General features: G+C 43.2%; 1 protein-coding gene and 3 non-coding genes across 4 annotated transcripts in view; 2 read left to right on the plus strand and 2 right to left on the minus strand.

Annotated features, from left to right (window-relative positions):
- LOC126572264 (double-strand-break repair protein rad21 homolog) overlaps window positions 1–1078 on the plus strand; it is a 6573-nt gene extending 5495 nt beyond the window's left edge. The window contains exon 6 of the mRNA XM_050231434.1: window positions 1–1078. This exon is cut by the window's left edge and continues 848 nt beyond it. The gene's annotated coding sequence lies outside the window, so the exon portion shown is untranslated.
- A 424-nt stretch (window positions 1079–1502) lies between these two features.
- Window positions 1503–1573, plus strand: Trnag-gcc (transfer RNA glycine (anticodon GCC)). Its single transcript has one exon. It is a non-coding gene; the product is annotated as a tRNA-Gly (tRNA).
- Window positions 1574–1752: 179 nt separating this feature from the next.
- Trnag-gcc (transfer RNA glycine (anticodon GCC)) lies at window positions 1753–1823 on the minus strand. Its single transcript has one exon. It is a non-coding gene; the product is annotated as a tRNA-Gly (tRNA).
- A 4028-nt stretch (window positions 1824–5851) lies between these two features.
- Trnag-gcc (transfer RNA glycine (anticodon GCC)) lies at window positions 5852–5922 on the minus strand. The gene has a single exon. It is a non-coding gene; the product is annotated as a tRNA-Gly (tRNA).
- Between the last annotated feature and the right edge of the window lie 1578 nt (window positions 5923–7500).

A 7500-nucleotide genomic window follows, 5' to 3' on the forward strand; every position in this document is an offset into this window, starting at 1 on the left:
TATGTATTCTCTAGTAGAGGGAACCTATGTTGCTCATTCAAAGCATGTATAATTTTTTGACAACTATACAATTTTGTCTACGGAAAGGTTGAAGATCTTTCTGTGGTATTTAATACATCAACAGAATGCTACTCTATGTTGTGAACCACGTACTATTGATCACTAAATTTTGCAAATGCTAGGCCAAATGCTTAGTTTCAACATTGATAAAAAAAATTGACGGTCAATATTTTGTGTTCCGCTTTTGTTGTTAAAATGTCTCTGGTCATGTTTGGCGTGTAGAGGACACTATGTAGCTATTAATAGGTTGCCTTGGCTCCTTGTAATTGGCGATATGCTGATAATGTGTTGTTCGAATTTGTATTTATTCTGGAATCGTGTTGAACATTGCATTTCAAACGGTCTTATTGTCGCGAATATGGACCTGTTGTCTCAAAAAATTCTTGTGAAACACTCTTTAATGGCTAAACAATAATTATCGTTCCATAAAAGAAAGATAGTAGAATAGCAATCCCCATTTCCGTCGCTGTATCGTACACCCGTGTGCTGTCGCGTAGCAACCTTCTTCTTATCCTTGTGTTTGATGTTTGTTCCTTGGTCCTCATGATTCCTTGTGCATACACTTTAGTTTTTTTTTTAATTAGCTTAATTCGTAGCGATACGTTTTAAAGACAGCGCCCGAAGTGCTACCTCTAACAATCAGTGAGAGGTTTGTTCGGTTTGCACGCATTTCTTTCAACGACTCTATGTTGCGTGTGAGGTTGAAGGTATCGTAACTGGCTCGGCGAAAGAATGGCGAGACGTTCATAGATCTCTTAGCGTGCTGTCTCTGTAAACTATAGCTAATAACAGACGTAGAACAAAGGAAGAAGCCACGCGTTAGGCGTGACATAATAGTAGTAAAACCTGGTAGTGCATAGAGGTTGTGTGTTTATATGAGGTAGCAAGAGAGCGCTGATAACAGTGTAATGAAAAGTAGACGAAAAGATTCAAAGGAAAGTAGAAACAAACAGAAACTTATAAATTTGAAAGAAATTTATACAAAAAAGTTGACAAATAAAGAATATCTTGCAAGGAATTTTTGATCAAATGACCTCATGTTACATATCACCACAGTGAACCTGGAGCACCTTTGGCTGGTGATGCAGAGTGATATTCTTATTAGATTGTTCATAAAATTTCAACTAAGATCGTGTGAGTATTGTAAGTTTAATAATTATTCTCGAAGACACTCGCCTTTACCAATCGTACACGAAATCATTGGTAAGTATTAATCAATTTGAGGGTAATTCAATTTTTCGTTTAGAACTGACTCCACTTACTTAATGCTGTGATGAGTGGAGGGGTCGTACATCGAAGGCAAACCTTGGCCTACATCGAAGACAAACCGTTATTTCTATACACTTAGCACACTCATATTAAAAAACGAATGTTTTTTAGTAAAACAAGTAAACAAGCAGATGAAACATGAGGAGGACAAAAATGACAAATAATGATATCAAGCATCGGTGGTTCAGTGGTAGAATGCTCGCCTGCCACGCGGGCGGCCCGGGTTCGATTCCCGGCCGATGCATGAGAGCTTTTTTATGAATATGTTAATGTAACACACAATACATGTAGAATAACTTATACTCCGACGCCCACCCCTTCGCACGGTTATTATTTTATCGGTTGAAAAATCCGATCTTTGACCATTTCATAGAGATAGAGGGGTCGAAAGGATCAACCACAAAAACAAAAAGGATCTCTCGATGCATCGGCCGGGAATCGAACCCGGGCCGCCCGCGTGGCAGGCGAGCATTCTACCACTGAACCACCGATGCTTGTTATATGCCACCCACCCATTTCACATCCGCACCACCCACCGCCAACATGCATTTCGAATGCTCTTATCTCCCACACTCTCTCGCTACTACTTCAAAACTACCCATCTTTACGAGGCACTAATATGAGAATCCTCTACAAACCCTAGTCAACTTCTCACCAAACGTAATAGATGGGGAAGCTACCGTTTAATGATCATACATTGCAATTTTCACTACCACTAAATTAGTCCCATAAAACGAACTAGCTCCAGGCACGTTGAATTCAAGGTTAGGCCACCAAACAATGGCTGCAAAAAACTCATCCATTGCTCTGCCCCAAGCAAATGCTTCCACGATTATCGCATGCATGCACTGATGGGCACCATAATTACTACTCGAAACGTGTACAAAATCTGGCTGCTGGAGAGCAATGTGTGCAGGCGGAGGAATGTCACATCGGTGGTATGGTGTTTTCCTCTAATTTATCACGAACACCACTCCCTAGAATGGGATGCGAGCAGTAGCAGTGGAAGAGCGAACGAACTTGTTGGCAAAAGCGCACATTTTTTTACACAAACGCTATTGTACAACCAAAATGAGCTGTTGTGCGATTGAACGAGTGAGCAGGTCTATTGATTCTTGTTTGAATCCCTAGACCGCACGCATTCCATATTTCAGCAATTCATTGTTTGAATTTATGCAAAAAGTGTGCTACAGCATGAAACGACGCATGTTGGCCACTTAGTTTTCATGTCCATTAGACCCAATTGTATGTCATTATCCGAAAACAAACAGTTTACCGCCGTTTAAATTTGTCATTCCTGACCGAAAAGCTGTCACAATGCACGCAAAACGGAACAGAACAGAAGTCAAACCATGAGCCCTACTGCGCTAACAGTTGTTGGCCTAATTTGCATTTTTGATTTTCATTTGTCAAAATGTATTCAAATGACGGGCGCTTGCACACTGACGTCGTTCTACGATCATTCCGCCCACCGTTTCATCTTCCCTTTCAACATAACAGAGACTTACGCCATTAGCAATCAACCACGACATCACGTGCCACCGCCAGTCTCTGTTCTGGCCGGTCGTACAACGCTAGATTAGCGAGGATTAGCGGAGTAGCGGCGAGGGGGTTTGGGTGGGAAGGGTAAGTTAGAACGATAAGCGGATGATCATTCTTCCGCTGACTACCGGTGGCCAACGGTACGCGCGGAAACGAACGCGAGCGAGCCAAATCGATCAACTTCGAGCGCGATCCACTACGTGGTGGTGCGCCTATCCAAGCAGGCTGCGAAGCACCCCGGCCCCTGCTTGACGGCGCACCTTGGAGACCCAACTTGGCAGTAAGTGGAACCAATTCTGGACGAAAAATTGAATTAGCCTAATCGCCACGATGGCACAAGGATGCCGCACGAACAGTTGGAGGCCATTTTATACTTACTCCCTCAAATGGCTCGTTAGAATCCGCAAATTAATGATCTCCTTCTGCGATCGGCAAAAGCGAGATAGTTTCCACGAGGGTAACAAATCAACACACGATCACACGCGATCTTAGTTGGAATTTTGCGAAAAATCCAACAAAGATATCACTCAACAGCATCAACGATCGTACGATTGGAGCTATATTCCGGGATAGTGGCGCATACGAGACTCTGGTCCTCCCGTGCCAGGATAAGACACTTATTTTACAGCTCCACAGCTAATGGAGATTCATCAACCGTTGCGCTGGGAAGATTAAGCGTCACTTCGGTGCGGCGGTTCTGCACTGCAACACGGTTCGCTAATACTGCACGGTGCCACGGTCATAACTCAACTAAATTCGCGCCTCCATCACCGACGGCAGATTGTCGCATTAGGGATTTATCAATTGAGGAAAACTGACCAACGCCGGGACCGCGAGTTGTCCGGAGTGGGGACTGGAGTGAGTGAATGATAAAAGCACGAACACGAACACACCTGCGTACACGAAGCAACCGATGGACCGCGGGATATGGACGGAATGAGTAGAGATCTAGAGAGGGTTGTCATGTCAACCTGTGCGTGCTGTCGTGGTAGTTACTATTGTCAACGTGAATTGCGCCCTTCCAGCATCGCTGGATCGCGACACAGTCGTCCGTTCGCTCGTCGCCGAGTGATGATCGCGCTCACCGAACATACGATCGGAGGCGAATTCGCGCACACACGTTGGACCGGCCACGGATTCTCGCACTCGCGAACTGAAACCTCTCGGGTGAGCTATCCATTGTTTGCTCAGACGCGATACGCGCAATGTATGTTTAAAGACTGTAGTAGACGGAACTCGTAGGTTTCACGATCAGTCACTATGCACCGCATGTTTCAACTGAACCGCCTGATCGCTTGGCCGGTACACATGCAGCTAATCGTTATTAGTTTACTCCTTTGAACGCTCACGGATGCGCTCTAAAATAGTGCATCCATGCTGCTCTCCGTACCTCCGCGGAATGCTCGATTCCGTCGGAAACAATAGGAACTATAAGCAGCCCGACTCTTCCAGCTCCAAGACTCTCACGATCATTCCGCCGAATCATTACTAGTATGGACCCAGCTAATTGCTGGTGAGAAGATGTTGCCCCTTATTCTATTAACACACGTGTATGTCGGAACATGACGATCCATTGACGAACCGTTATGTCGGGCTGTGATTTGTTCAATGCTCCACATTACACCCATTACAGAGCACGCGTCGGATTGGTCAATGTTCATTTGGTCAATGTTTCCTTGCAACATATTCGTTATTTTTTCAACTTTTTTAACCAAATTTCTGTAACAAGTGCGCACGAATCAACGACGATAACCTGAACGATCTTTCAACCATCAACGAGCGCTTCACAAGTCCTTTTTGGGCGAGCAGGTCCATATTCGCGCCAATGCGGTTATCTGAAAAGGAATGTTCAACGATTCCGTAAGTAAATACAAACTCATACAACAAATTATCATCATTTTGCTAATTCTATGTTGACTTTGCAAAAATAAGCAGTCAAGGCAGATATCAATAACTGATTTGTGTTCTATGCACATGACCAGAGGCCGTATATGAACAAATGTGGAACACAACCTATTGACCTACAATTCTGAAAGACAACAATCCACGATAGACAAGACATTTTGCGTCACAGGTTCGGATGTTTCTTTGGAGAAATAGAACCAGGGAGATAGAGAAAGAGAAAAGGTCGAACGTTTTTTTACAGCACCTGCCACATTCATTTCCCTCGAGAGACCAAAACTCTTTGCAATGTTTTTGCGATCTCTTCCCAAGCATTGTCATCGAAGCCCATGTAGGTGAAACGATCTATTCCTTGTTCGTTCAGTATAGAAAGAAAAGAGCAAATGATGAATGATGCCGGGTCATGGTGCCATGGTCAAGATCATACCACCACCCAGATCACCGCGACGCAACCCACCTGGAGTGAGGCCCCTATGTCCCTGCCCGCGCCCACCACCATGATCAACCGTGCGCTTTCATTTTGGCAAGTATCATACAACCTCCCTTCATAGCGACGATGAAATCATCCTTGACCTCCTGTCAAGATATATAGAAAGCATAATTGGGAATTTGTTGCTGTCCCACAATGAGACTTGCTTCTCGGTGTCTATTTGATAGAGAGGGTGTTGTAGTCCCTGACCGATTGCCCAACTAAACAATAAGCAGCAGGGTGTCAGCAAAAGAGTGCCGAAAGAGAGCCTTGCTTGAATATGAAAGGTACAACATGTTAAATTTGATTGAATAATGATTAGATTTCGTTGAGTATTCAAAACCATTGTGGCATGTGGCCCTTTACCACCTTTTTTACTGCCTGCCGGTATATAATTAGCTTCTACTCTACTGATCTTCAGGATGAAGATCAACTCTTCTACACTATGACTTCGGGTAACGATCGTACACGGTGCTTATAAGATAACTCATAAACTGATACTCCCCACATCGCGTGCCTATAATTGTGTCTTTCGAAATAGATCCGATCTTTGACCATTTCATAGAGGGGTTGAAAGGATCAACCACATAAACAAAAAGGATCTCTCGATGCATCGGCCGGGAATCGAACCCGGGCCGCCCGCGTGGCAGGCGAGCATTCTACCACTGAACCACCGATGCTTGTTATAAGCCACCCACCCATTTCACATCCCGACCACCCACCGCCAACATGCATTTCGAATGCTCTTATCTCCCACACTCCCTCGCTACTACTTCAAAAGTAACCATTTTTACGAGGCACCAATATGAGAATCCTCTACAAACCCTAGTCAACTTCTCTCCAAACGTAATAGATGGGGAAGGCACCGTTTAATGATCATACATTGCAATTTTCACTACCACTAAATTAGTCACATAAAACGAACTAGCACCAGGCACGTTGAATTCAAGGTTAGGCCACCAAACAATGACTGCAAAAAACTCATCCATTGCTCTGCCCCAAGCAAATGCTTCCACGATTATCGCATGCATGCACTGATGGGCACCATAATTACTACTCGAAACGTGTATAAAATCCGCCTGCTGTAAAGAAATGCGTGCATGCTGAAGTGTGTCACATAGGTTTATGGTATTTTCTTCTAATTTGCAAATTTGGAACAATTTCAGCGCAATTTCACCGGCCACGATGATCTCCATCGCATCCGGGCTACAATTGCTACCAGGTGTATGCATATGAAACCGTACTTTTTGTTTGGCGAAAAAAACGATTATTCTTGGAAAATGGTGAAAAAATTATTCTCCAAAGTAATGGCAGTCGTTAGCAACACATTTCAACTATATCGTAGCCAATTTTTGGATGCCTTCCCAAAAAAAAACCACCAATCTGTACCATTTTTTCAAATTTTCGTAAAAAAGGAAGCGCTGCTCAGCCATTACATGACCCAACGATGCAAATGAATGTTTATCTGATAGAGTCAAGTCTGGTGTGTTAGCCCCAAGTAGTAATTGTTACCAACTGTGGCTTTTACCGTGTCCTAGGCCGATATTTCGCGCGGTGGGTTAGCAATTTCATCGGGCAAAATACGTTAATTTTGTGGAGTTTGATATATTGGTTGATTTTTTGCACAAGTCTCGGTCAAAATTGATTAATTGTTGCTTGTAACGATCATTAGTAACCATTTTGGCCAATTCGATGAATACTAACAATTTCTCTGGTTGGTAGTTCTCACATCAATATCACTACTTCGAAATTTTTTAAACCACACTTTGCACTGTGTTTTAGTTAGAGCATGCCCACCGTAACCTTCAATAATAATTTAATACGATTCGGCCGCCGATTTTTTTTTTAGATGGAGGCAAAAAACGAACGATGTCCGAGAATCGCAGTCTTTAGGAACGGTACCTGCTGCGAGTCATCACGAAAGAGGCATACAGCAGCAGATTGATAACGGAAAACCAAGCTATTGGTTTAGTGGGTGTGAGTCCCACATTGTTCTTGAGGGGCTTCCTCAGATTCGAATATTAGTATTCCTCCTAGTTTGTTAAATGAATGAAAAAAATGGAACGGTACTTGCCATTTTTTTCGCAATGAAAATATTGATTACAGCGTTAAAATAGAAAAATTGCACACCGATTATGTTTAACAGATGCCTAATGAATAAAATAAAACACTTAGACTGACTTAACAGCTCCATTTGGCGTAGATATAGCTTTAGAATGAAAAAGACGGTTTCATATGAATACACCTGGTAGTTACAC

This window comes from Anopheles aquasalis, chromosome 2 (genome assembly GCF_943734665.1).
Source record: "Anopheles aquasalis chromosome 2, idAnoAquaMG_Q_19, whole genome shotgun sequence".
NCBI classification, from domain to species: Eukaryota; Metazoa; Arthropoda; class Insecta; order Diptera; family Culicidae; genus Anopheles; species Anopheles aquasalis.